Genomic DNA, 14367 nt, shown 5'->3' with positions numbered 1-14367 from the left:
GTTTTGTTTCTGATAGAGTACCGCGAGTCTCGTGACGCAGCTACTATCGTAAACTGTGTTTACGGGGTGTACACGGGAAAACTTGAACGAACGTGAGCGTTCAGGAAAAGTTGAAAATTCCTTACAGTGTGCGAAGTTCAAAGCCTCTGTGTCCCTTTGTTCTCGAACTGGCGACCATGAGTTTCGTCATTAACCGCTGACCACAATTAATATCTGTCATGAATGCGTTTCAAGCCGAAACTCCGTCTAAAAGGAACCTTGACGTGCCGAGCTAAGAGGGTGGCGGCCTTAGAGGTGAAGTACAAGGAAACAACCAGCCTCTTCTTGCTCTCGGCCAAAGTTTACTATTTGCATAACTAAACTATTCTAGCAGCCGTGCATGCTGTTGGTGCTGTTTAGTACGGATGCAGGCACTTTCTCGGTCGGGTACAAAGTCAGTGAATGTACGTGCACATGGATACAGGTGCACGCGGGGCTATGCAAAATCCCGGTAGTTTAGATTCACCTCTTTACCTGCGTCACCCTCGCCGTTCCTCTCTGCGTTGCCACGGTAAATTGCGTGAATTACACGCCAACACTTAGTTTGCCAATGCGCGTCTTAAGCGTGGGATTACGTCGAAGACGTTTCAGTATAAAATTGGAGTATCGATCAGGAAACTATTTTAGAAGGTAGGTGCCGATGGACGAAAGAATCCAACAGTGATGGTTTGAAGATGTATGACGAAATCGAGGTAGAAATCCGGGATGGAAATTAATTTCGGAACGTATGTATGTTTACGGAGTTACAAGCAATAATGGAGTTTCGATCTATTAAGTTTTTTAGAAAAAATTTTGCAACCTCCTTGTCCAGATTTTATTTATTCTAATTCGGGGCATTTTATTTCACGTTGCTTCGAATTTGTGTATTCCTTTATATTGTATTATTGCCTTTGGTCTGAATGCTGGTTTCATTCTACGGTATTATTAATGTATTATATCAGTATAATGAAATGATTTACTTGATAATTTTTCGGTAAATATTCGACGATTGCCACGATCGCTGTTGGTGAAATGAAAGAAAATATCCGTCAAAAAATTACGGTTAATAGCCGATTGTTTTGTGAAACGTTCGAAGCCGTGGATAAAAGCAAAAGCGAGTTATTTTGAGAACCTTTCGATATATTGTTAATAAAAGTGGTACGTATCGTTTCAAATGGTTAATTGCTTTTTTGCGTTTTAATAAAATAGCAACTAAAAATGTTTCGTTCCGTTATTTCACTTTTGTAAATTGTGTAACCGAGAAACCAGGGAAAATAAATAAAACAGAATTTTGCTTACACTTTTGTACAAGTTCCTCTGAAATATTTAACCAACGTTTATACTTGGTGGAAGAAATACAGTGTGATATTCGATACAATAATTTCATTTCATTCTTATGAAATGATGAATTCAGTCTGATTTATTTTAGAACTTAGAATTGTGCCAAGTATAGGTATAAAACAACAGAATAATTATAATACAAATACAGTTTTTTTTAGCACATATTTAAATATTTATAAACATCGCCCCACATAATTTAACATACATAACATAAATACCACACATGTACAACATAATTTATACATTGATGTTTAAATTTTATCCACAGCGTGATCTTTCGCAGGGTAAATTAAAAATATTGAAATATTCAAGAAAAGTTTAAATTTAACAATTAGTTTTTCGTCCGTATTTCCAAATAACAAATTCGTTTTATTATTTAAAATTTCTGTTATATCGCAAAAATCGACGTTCGCTGGAAACAAAACACTGAGATATTATTTCGTATTTACATTTCAAGTAATGTTTGCCTCGTTCTTTATACAAACGTCAGATTGAATATTTTTCTCGTAACGTTCCCAGATTGTTCAAAATAATAGACACAACCCAATACATCGTGTATTACTGCAATATTCATTGAATTTGATCGAAAGTTGATCTTTCCATTTATACAAAAGTGTCGTCTCGAGTATATAGTACAATAAATTTGTATTAATAAAGATACCAATCCACGCGATAAATAATATTCTCGCAACGACGGGGTAATTAAATAATCGAATTCCCAGATGATCGATTCCGTGACTGTTATTTCCAACGCGAACGTTTGCGCGCCATTGTGTGCAAGAGAGGCTCGAATTAAAACGAACCACTGTCTTTCCATTCCGTTCGATCGGTTCCAGCAAAATGAATTCAGTGTCCAAGTTTCCTGATGTATAGCTAACGGTTTTATTAGCCGCGCTTCGCAGGCGACGTAAACTGCTCCCAGCGTCAAAAGATTGCAACCAGGAAGCAACATCTTTTGTTTCGAGCGCTGGTTCATTATAGCAGGTTCGAATAGGTACCTTTCGAGGCATTCGACGTCGTCGACGAAGCTCGGAAGACAATGTCAGATATTGGGCTGCGAACCTAACGACGCCAAAGACTCAGAGCGCGCGCACCACCCTCCCCAGCCCGCCGATCCTCCATTCTCAGACTTCTTGTAATTTTAGCGAGTACGTTGAACGAACGGGAAACGATGAAAGGGGAGATAACGAATGCTCCCAACTACTTGTTTCTATGCAGTGTCTTCGAAGCGAGAGGCAAATTCGCGATGCTGAATTAATCGCAATGCGTGTCTGTGAAGATTCCTGGTAAAATTTTCAGCGATTGCCTGCGTAATTGGAAAAAATTACGATAGAATCTCCATTGCTCGAACTGCGGTACCATCTGTTCTCAAGTGACAATTTTTACAATAAATTCGAACAAGAATATCATCCTCACTTTCCTTCGTTGATGTTGCACGACTTGCACGTCAAATCACACGATTAGCAGTTGTTTCTAGTTAGTAGTGTTTCTTAGTTGTTTGATCTTTCCTTTTCACTATAAATCAGGTTGGATGTAACAAATGTAGGTGTACATCGTTTTTGTAAAGCAATAAATGTACACTTTTATTGCGTCATTTTTATTGCAGCACCTGCTATACTAATGTTTCAATTTTTAATACACTAATAATATTGTTGTCAATTAAAATAGGTTTCTTATTCAGGTGTGTACTTTACTCAAAATCAAACATCAAATTTATACATCAATCTTTTCTACAATATCTTACTCAGATTTCATTCGTATTTAATGTAAGTACAGTATCTTGGTTCTTTGTCATTCTTATTTAATGCAGATACAAAAAGTTCATTTGTGGCAAATATTTGAGAAATTTATTGAATGTACACGCGAATCAGTTTTACAATACAGTGTTGCCTCGTTAATTGTAACGGTTTCTGCCTCGATAGGTATTCTTATTCCTACTACTTAACTGTATAGTTAAGCTCTCACTGTTATTCACTTGTTAATCGTATCTTATTCGTTTTCATTATTTGTCACTCTCATTCCTAACGAACTCAAATGTGAGCGAGCTGAAGATGAATAATATCATACCATTCTTGAAATACCAACCTCCCTGTTAACTGAACATTGTTGCGTTGAGAATTAGTTTCAACTTTTGTAGAAAATTGTCTGGGAGATGAGATATTCATCAAAGACATATTTTATTAGGATAATGAAATGTTTGAATAATTCTATTATATTAAATGTTTGAGCATTTTATACTACGGAATGTATAAATTCCGTGAAAGTATTGAATTGTTTCAATTGGTAATTAATAGACAAGGTATGCGATTTGCCAGTAATTTGTTTGAATAAGTAGAAACGAAGAGCATATTATGTGCTGCTATCTGAAATCGATTTACTATTTTTCAATTATCACATACATATAGATGTAAAACAAATATTTATATCACAAGTGTAAGAAAAATATGATATATTATTTATATACAATTTAGAGAAGAATAAATGGGGAGTTTGGCAGAATATCGGCGAAACTTATTTATATTATAAATATACATAAACCTATTTAAAGATCAGGTGGAAATATCATCCTCCTAATTTCAAAAAATCGAAACTTTTGTTTGCATTCCTTAAAAATTTAAGCGACTAGCTTAAGTAATTGGCAAAGTAATTTGGTATGAATTTACTTGAGGAGGATGACCATGGGTACAGGATCGAAAGAAAATTTTTATATTTTTGAAAAATTTACTGCTGAACACTGAATTTACAAAATTTCATTTTTAAGATCGGAAAAATTATTTTAACGAAATCTTTGTGTTAAATATTCCGTATCGTCAAAAAGAGTTCCTAAATATCATCATTTCTTGACGGAGGGGTTCTTCATTGAAACGTTTCCTGCATTTATTTTTTATAACAATCTGCGTCACAAATGTGATCAGTTTGTTAAAATTGGCAGATTATCGGCGAAACTTATTTATATTATAAATATACAAAAACCTACTTAAAGATCAGGTGGAAATATCATCCTCCTAATTTCAAAAAATCGAAACTTTTGTTTGCATTTCTTAAAAATTTAAGCGACTGGCTTAAGTAATTGGCAAAGTAATTTGGTATGAATTTACTTGAGGAGGATAACCATGGTACAGGATCGAAAAAAAATTTTTATATTTTTGAAAAATTTACCGCTGAACACTGAATTTACAAAGTTTCATTTTGAAGATCGGAAAAATGAAATATTAAATCGGAAAAGTTAAATATTCCGTATCGTCAAAAAAAGTTCCTAAATATCATCATGTCTTGACGGAGGGGTTCTTCATTGAAACGTTTCCTGCATTTATTTTTATAACAATCTGCGTCACGAATGTGATCAGTTTGTTAAAAATGTTTACCGAAAATTACATACGTTCCCGAGAACGTTGAGTCGCAATAAGTAAAATACAATGAAGCCAAAGGAAATGTATCGCCTGTCCTTAGAGAGTTGGATCGCATGCATTGAAATAGCGAGAAAAACGGAGACACTTGTGAAAATGAATGGTAATTGTAGCATTTTAAAACTCATCACCATCATTTTCTGCAGCTCGTCCATTGCGGCCGGGGTTTGTTCGTTTTATCCAGGCTGTTCGTACTAATGAACGACTCGGTTTTCGGCTAAATTTGTTTTAAATACCTGATAGCCGTGGCGCTTCCCCGGCGCACAGTCAAAACAACAATGTTAACACGCGTGCACGTACACGAGTCAATGTAAAGAGGTCGTGTTAGTTGCGTGAAATCACGCATACAACGATTTTCTATGTATTTTTTGCACGTTACTCCAATGCTGTCCAATTAACATTAATTCCACGGAAATTTCCGCGCATCGGCAAACAACATCATTTTTCATTGTTCTCTATGGTAAAATACATTTAATTCTTTGAAATTCAAATTTTTCCGTTGCCTCTGGCGGAACAATGGAATGGAAATGTAGGTGTATGTACAGAGTGTCTCAGAAATAGGTGGTCAAACAAGGAGCGCGTTCTCCTTTCTGCAAGGATGGAAAAAATCACGAATACGGATCTGGTAGTGTCTCTTTCTTCAGTTATACGACTCTTTTGTTCACGATGAAGTTTTAGAACTATTGTTGGAAATGATTTCCTTCTATATCGATGCATTTCTTGGATGGATGACTTATGAACTGTTGAATAGATTTCAAAAAATTTCTGGAATATTTCGAATTTTGATATACGAGATATTAGGTTCGAAAAGACATTTCGTTTTTTTTGGTGAAAATGATACACGATTTTTTTAGAGTGTATAAACATTTTATTAAATTATATATTCTCCATTTTGGAAAACGAAATGACTTTCCGAACAATCCAATATAATTTCAGATTACTTCGGTAATAACTTTAAGAGTATCATATGCCATGAGTCATAAAGTGTTCTTATGAATACAAATTCATCAATTTCATTATTTATTTTTAAGAAGAAGAAAATGATAATATTACTTGTCTCGATTCTGTTATTTAAAAATCGTAATTGCTGTTTATCTGAGTATAGATTTCACGAAGAATCAACCCTTGCAATATATTTAGTGCTAAATTTTGCGATATGTTTTGAACAACCTCGACATAAAACATTAGTGGCTATATTATCACGAAAAACAATAACCATGAACAAAGTGGTGAACCAACCAAACATGGCGCTTTCTATAGAACTCGCTTAGTCCATAGTAGTTAAAATTTTTGAACCCAACATAATTTCCAGAACTAAATACCTGAACTCCACGCTGTAGGATTTCATCGAGCCCTTTGTGTTTAATTCAACGATAAAGTTGCGAGTGTTATTGCTAATGCTGTTCAAAACCTGTTTAGTGGTTACATTATTTTGGAGGTAGCGTAATTGCACGTGAATAATAACTAAACGAAAGCAGCTAAATATAACTTACATGGGAACAATGAAAGCGACACATATTTCTCCTAAGGGAGTTTATTTGGTAATTTCAGATTAAAAAATTGATTTTTTTGCATTTCTCTAACAAGAAAACAGTGTAACGTTTATTTATTGTAATGTTATGATCAGTACAAAAACTGAGCCAGAGAATTCTTCACTGACAAGGTGATGTATGAGTTGCACTTGCTCATATTTCGTGAGATCACCCTCTAACAAACAGTAGTTACATCAAATTAACAATTTTTACAACCACATACATGTGTTCTAATAATCGCAAAATATAATCAGTACAATTTATTGTAGATGAAGAAGAGAGATAAAGAAATAGCAAAATAATTGTTGAGCATTACAAAAATATTTGATAAGTAAATGTCAGTTTCTACAATAATAAATAGAATTTAATCGGATCAGATTCTAATTTTCATCCTTCGAGGTTTTGTGATCACAAAATTCTTATGTTTAAAATTCTAATTTTCATTCATAATATCATTTTTTGTACGTAGTATAGATAAATCTGATAAATATTCTTTTCTTATGGTGGATCGTGATTTGTAATTATTTTCAGATTTGAGAAGCTTCTTCGATTAAAAATTTGAAGATTAAAAACAAATTTTTATCTTTTAACTAATCGTACTGAATGCTGCCCTATTGATTAGCCAGTCTTATCCGGTGAACAACCTGCATATTTGCATTGAAACAATACTGCTATACCCGTAAGTAGAAACCGAGATTCCCCTGTTATCGTGATGATCCTTCGTTTCTTATTATTCCATGAGACGTTTAAATTGCAAGCACGATATTAAAGGTATCTGCTACGTTTGCTGATTAAAAGCTGCTCGAATGTTATATTACTCCATTTTCTTCTATTTATTTTCACATTGTGTATAACAGTTTTTAATAAAAGAATTGCTTTCCATTCGAGAAACTTAAATTGACATTTAAATCTCAATGGAGAAAGTCGAGACAATTAGTTTTATTACGTTATTAATACGTTTAGAATTTAAATAATAAAATTCTTCAATTGTTCAAATCACTGCTTGCGAAATTAACAAAGTTGTTCCAGTTACGTGCTTGAAATCTTTCTTTTGTAAAACATTTCAGTACCATATCGTGTTTGTTCGTATAACTTGATACGGTATAAGAAGTATGTACGTATACATGTATGAAAATGTATATATAATATGATATAATAAAGGATTTGGATTCAAGAGCGTTTGTACATAGATATCGTCTAGACACCGTCGTTCTCGTTTCTGGTTTCTCTCCATCTTCACGAATGAACCGTAGCTTGATTCCCATAGAAGGGAAGGGAACGACTGGAGCTACTAATTACTGGTAGTGGACGCTCCAACGCTTTTTGTGTCGACCAAAATCATACTATTTGCATCACGTGCGATTACAAATGTTTTTTCGTCTTTTTATAACCGGATAATTCGCCCATTTAACGATTTCTTGCTTAAACTCCTTTCCCGGCAAATTCTTCTGCTAAATAATTCGAGCCATTTAAAGCTCGCGTCTTTTAAAACCTCGAGATCGTTTCATACGTTCAAAACTCGAATTCACGATTAATAAACATTTTTAAAATAACTCGTGAAAGAAGTCTATTTTCCTTCTAATATTTCGCGTTCTTTTTCTTGATCTTGTCACTCGCATTTCCCTTTCTTTGTAATTCTCCGATGAATTTTTCCTATTGTCTCTACATTTTCTAAATATCCAATTCTGTTGGATAATGTACTGGCCATTTCCAATTTTGTTCTCATTAGTTCTGATTACTCCACTAATTAGAAGCGGCAATATTTTAATTCATAAACAAAAATACAAAATCAATTAAAATCTTCTACGAGCTCCTTGACAACCATCTTCGAAGTTGTGTATCCACGCCTCCAGAATGTAACGGTGTTGTCGTTCAACAGGAAGCTGCAGCATCTTCTTTCGGATGTAAATCTACAAAGTGCAGCAGTAAATGCAGTTGCTGTTAAGTCTGACACGATCAGCAGCTAAGATATCTTTAACTTAGGAAAGGACCCGATCGAGGAGCAACGGTCGACAAAGTTTTAGGTGTGGTACGTTCAACAGCTTGGTAGGCGCCATTCTGGGTTTGGCCATTCAAGAAGATTAATGGTCGCAGTACCGTTCGAGTGAGAAACTCAAATATATATGGTGGCTGGATTAGTACGAAGACGTAGAATTTAATCCTGATCAGACTGGAGTAATAATAAAAGATTCACTGAGGCATGATCAGTACACCAAATAACCGAAGGTGATTGCGAAAAGTACTTTACAATTTATATTAAAAAAAGGAAAATGCAGATGATCCATCGAATAAAGATTATGGATAGATGGATAGAAATCGTGGCTGGAATCAAAAGTTGTGCCAACCATTTCAGGTGTAGTTTAAATATACTTATACAGATTGTCCTATTTAAGTTGATACAACGAAACATCTCGTAAACAATTAATTAAAAATAGAAAAAGGTGAAACATATTTGTCATAATATTGGGAGAATATTCAAATGGCATTATTAGGTCTTGAACGCATGGGAGTATTTAAGATGATTTCGAGGTTAACTTGTTTTCTTTTTTCACTTTAACGTAAGTCTGTAGTTTTTATTTCAGAATCCGAAATAAGCAGACGAACTTCAATGTTTGGCTTTCTGATAAATCACGAAAGTCGCGTCTCTTTCTATAATATCTTCCGACGTTTCGACTCTAACGGGTCTGGAAATGGATTAAGCCATTTCTCACTACGCTTGAAACAAAAATCACACTTTCAAAGTGTGCGACACCCAAACTTTGGACCTGACACCGATTCATCATCGTGACGTCATCATGGACGCAGTGCCACTGTACACGTATTGATTACTGATATCGATCGACGATGTTGCCAATGGTAACCGACGCTGAGTCGGGTGACACGTTGAAAAGGTTGTCAATTCCCTACCCTACATTTTTTATTTACATTATGTGGTATACGTATCTGCGTTATACGTACATTATATTACGTAGTATAAACATCATTATTTTATAGTCTCTAATTTCAAGAACGCCTGCATGTAGGCACCAGTTAAATACACCATATTCATCGCTTTTCGTCTCCTACGGGAATTCAGAGTAGCTCTGCTCTCGTGGTGGACGATTAGGGAGCGATCGACTAATTAGCGATACTGAGCGTTTCGTGGCTTTCTCTGTTGACCGAAATTATACCGTGTATATCGGGTGTGCTTTAAAAACGCTTTTTTTTCTTTGCAAGCCAACGTTTGCGCTTCATCAGAGAGCGTAAACTGTAATCTCTGTTAGATTTATACCCTTTCATTATGTCGTTTGCGTAGGTTGTATCTTTCGTTACATTTATACTGTTCGGAAGTACTGGTGCACACTTCCTGTCAATTGAATCCTAAACATTACCTAAAATCCATTAACCCCATCCAACTCTCAACTACGTAGTGTCTTCGTTCTCTGATTAACTTGTTGATTTATTCGCCGTAGATCTCTTTAAGTTTTAATCGTTAGTGGTTTGCATTGTAATCCGCGTTTTCAAGGGCCAGCAGGTATAGTTGGCGGAACAAATATAGCGATTTACTTAAGTCAGTTTCAAGTGGTCCGTTAAACGATACTCTTGTTGGATATAAACTGCTAAATGCGTGTATCTCAGCGCGATAGTGGTACGTTAACTACAGGAGCGTACATACTGTCTGTTGCCCATAATGTCTGCTTATCTTAGGACCTCTAGACTTCAAAGTGTCTAAAAAGAATATTTTCACGCTGACATTGAAGTGTTGGCACCTGCAGTTGAGGGCACTATCGTTATAGCATTCTATAATTTTTATAAGATCCCTATATTTCTTCCAAGTATACCACTGACTAAGTTTTCATTTATAAGATATAAGTCGTTGGAAAACAGGTTATTCCTCATAAAATAACTAGGCGTTTTCTGTAAGATGATTAGCAATTGGTTGCATTATATCATTGTTTTCTTGTTGATATAGTATACAAGCTAGGCAGTCGACGATTTCACGACTTCAATCCTCGACGAATAATGTTGTTTGTATCAGGATCAAGTGCAGAAATGAAGAAGTTATCATTATTGAGGACTAAGGTTCTTCTTGTTGGCATTCTCATCAGCTCTTTCAATTCCTTCTTTATTTCAGCCTTTTCAACTGTTCCTTAGATCCTCTTCATCTATAGGAAAAGTACATTGGACATTTCTGTTATTCTTTCATGATCTATATTTTCAATTAATTAAAAAGCACTTTAATTAACCGTATACACAACCTTGAAACCACGTGCAAGTATCGACTTAACGATCGTTCTTAATTCTTCACTAAAATCAACTTAAGCTTATTATTTGTTTTCTATATTTTTAATACGACTTGTATAAATAGGGTATATACGTAATTTATGCAATGTTAGAAACTACTAAATTTTACTCTACGAAATCTCGTTCACTTATATAAAAGCGTGTTAGCTCGTTTTTCTCGATTGACTCGATTGGCTCGATGCTTGTCTTTCGATTGTTCTCCGTTTGTTTCGATGGGTCTTGCGGTGTACTTTTCTACACCTTGAACTCACCACCCTCCAACAGCTCAGTGGTTCTCCTCAGAAACAACTTATTGCAGATAACCCTCCAGAAATGGTTGGCACTTACTAACTTTACCTTGGCGAAGTGGACTCACCGCGAAGGCATGCGACTCATGGCACCCGGTCGTGCTGTGTTCCAAATTGAGGGACTGTTTGTATTCCCTTACACCCTTTTGTCTCAAAAGAACAACTCGAATAATTGAAATTTTACAGTCCCAATTTCATTTCAGTTATCCGGGAAACACTGTATCATTAAAACCTATTGAGACATTATTGATCAAGTAAAATATTTATTAATAAACGTTTTCGATCTTACCGATTTGGTCACCTTCGACTAATTAAATAAACAAAGAATATACATTTTTATTCATTTTCAAGCAGAGAAAAATAAAATAATTATAGCACGTCGAAGAAGGTATGTCAGTGTTCGATTAACAAAATGTAGAAAATTCTTTTAAGAGTTTGTTGTAAATTTATTTCAAACGTTTCTTTCTTGCGTTTCAGTATTAGTATAGTAAAAAGATATTTTGGAGAACCACTAGCATACGCGTTCATTATTTTTCTTCATACATTTCAAATTAATGTAGTTAAGATATGGTAATGTAGTGTAGATACGGTTGTTAAATGGCCGAGTTCAATCACAGTCAATAAAACTTCACAGTAACAAAGTCCACGTATGTATGCTCCCCAAAACTGTTCTTAATATCTTGGAGAAAACATTTCATCTGTTACGGAATAATTACTACTGTCCACCGAGTTCAATGAAAATCAAATAGAAAGCATATCGTCGAGCCAGCTGGTCGAGAGTTAGCAGCGTTTTGAATATGAGGTCTCTTAATTCATTCACGTAGCCGTGGAACAAGCTGCGGAGTCATATTTTAGCTAAGAATATACGTCTCCATTATACCGGTACATCGGCTCGTAAAGAGCTCACGGTGACACTGTAATTTCAGATCCCTATTTTCAGCTGTCATTTCCACCTCTCGCTCTTTTCCTTCCTTATCCGATTAAACCTGCTCCTTTACCGGAACAATTGTTCAAATGTTATTGTTAATTCTACTTATCGTAGTATTGGTTGCGTTTATACATTGTGTACCGAATAATCGAAACAAGATCGAGAACCAAATCGAACGATCACCGTTACCAAGGGAATTGATTGCAAAACGTTGACTACGTTCGAAATATAATACAAATAATTTGGTTTAAACTTAACGATTAATTTTTACGATATTTGGCTATACGTTTTATTTTCTAAGCTGTTCGTTACATTAATTGTTCAAGTGATAAGTTCCTTTTCCCTAAACGTTTTCTTATCCTATTTAGTTGCATATAGGGGGTAGTCGGACCATGATGCAGACATGAGCTGGGACTTAGGCCCAGGCTTGAGTAATTGGCGAGACAATTACGTGTATTTAGTGTTCATAACGCTATGACTTCATAATACGTTAATGGCTATCGAGGGCGAGTTTTTAAAACGCTAGAAGTACAATATGTGGAATAGTTTATTAAATTATAAGTAATTAGTACTTTGACAATAGCTAGATAACAGTAGATAACGTGATTATGATACAACTCTCTAAAATGCTTGTTTCACAACTCTTAGTTCAACACTCCTCGGTTCAACACTCGTCGGTTCAACATTCCTCGATTCAACACTCCTCGGTTCAACATTGTTCGGTTCAACATTGTTGGGTTTAACATCTCTCGGTTTAACATTGTTTTCTTTGGAAAAAAAGGAAAGGCTGTTACTCACTTTCCTTTACTCCCACAACACACTCTCTTGCACCCTCACTCGTTGCTAGCCAAATTTCGCAATCCGTACACATGAACCACTCGTCGTTAACTACCTTTCCGTTGGACCTGCTCTGACCCTTGTCGCCTCCTGCTTTCTCTTTTATTGTCCTCTTCCAGACACGATCCTTAAAACTATGTTCTCTTAAAGCTACGTTTTTCTAAACCCACGCTGTGCTAAAATTACGATGCTACAAATATATGCGGTAGCCAGAAGCGCAGAAATTTTACACCAATAAAGCAACTTCTGGGACTTTAATACCTCGTGCGATTAAACTATTGGAACGTCAATATTTCCGGCAGTTGATTCCCGAAAATAGCGACGACCGTTTCGTAAATCCATGTTTGGGCGGTATTAACGGTCGTATTATTCCGTCGGGTAAGCGAGGATCTAATTTCTGACCGGACAAAAGTCCCTTCGATCGAGAACCAGTCGAGACTCAGACACAGGGTTGAGTGGTTGGCGAGACAACTATACGCAACGTTCATAACGCCGTGAGTTCATAATACGTTAATGGTTATCGAGAGCGAGGTAATAAAATGCTAGAAGTATATGCGGTAGCCAGAAGTGCAGAAATTTAACGGCAATAAAGTAACTTCTAGGACTTTAATACCCGGTGCGATTAAACGATCGGGACGTCGATATTTCTGGCAGTTGATTCTGGAAAATAGCGCGGTGTCGGACGATTTACGTTTGGTGAATCCAAGTTTTTGGCGGCATTAACGGCGGTATTATTCCGTCGGGTAAACGAGGATCTAATTTCTGGCCGGACAAAAGCCCCTCCGATCGAAAACCAGTCGGTCGGTTCCAGCTATGGCTCCTTTACGTTTCATCTTCTTATAGATGAAACACGCCTTCTGCTCGCGCGTTTACAACGGCGATAAACGTCCAGCGTTTCGACGTCGAGTCACGTTGCCCCGCCGATTTTAATTCCAATTTCGAGCATAAATCTGTAGGGGCGTTTACAGCCGCGAAATCATAAAATTTCGCGGGACGAGCGACGTCGTAAATTTAATATGAAACTTCCATAAAGCGTAAACATAAACGGAAGCGCGGCGTTGGTCGATGGCAGGGTGGGAGTGGGGGCAGGGGTGGAGATGGCAATCGTCGGAGGACGCGGCAGCCGTGGAGCGGAAGTTTCAAACGGGGAGCAGGAGAAATGGGTGGGGGGTAGGGGGTCGGCGGAGGCGACAAGTGACAACAGCAGGCCAACAAGGCCAGAATGGTGGCCGTAGTTCCGTAGGGGTGGAGGAGCCCGACGTGGCGTTGAAAAGTTGTTTTGAAAATTAAAATTCGAGCAACGCGATATTTAATATCGCGTCCTCGGGACGTCGACGTACTCTTTCGAGTGTGCAACAATTTTATCTGCCGTTCCGCGCCCGTTTCGTTCGCGTTTTCGCCCAGCCACGGTTAAAAATCGCTGGTGATAAGTTCTCGGAACGAGTGGCCCGCAATTACCAGACATTTTTGGCCCGGCGTTTTCAACGATCGCGAGTCCCGAATTTTGTATGCGCTCGTGATCGCTCGTTAATTTGTCGCCTCTATCCGATTAACGGACGTTTATATCTGCATACATTTCCGTGTACATGCAAATCACATTTGACGCGAGTGGCGTGATTATTTGAGGGTTTGTAGTAGAATTATGTATTATGGCGCGATAGAACCTCGATTATTTAAACCGATTGGGCGTCACGCTGTGCAAATAATGGATTCTTTCCCGGTGCGATTAAAAA

Source organism: Ptiloglossa arizonensis, chromosome 4 (assembly GCF_051014685.1).
Source record: "Ptiloglossa arizonensis isolate GNS036 chromosome 4, iyPtiAriz1_principal, whole genome shotgun sequence".
Taxonomy (NCBI): Eukaryota; Metazoa; Arthropoda; class Insecta; order Hymenoptera; family Colletidae; genus Ptiloglossa; species Ptiloglossa arizonensis.
Note: the sequence above shows the minus strand (reverse complement) of the source record.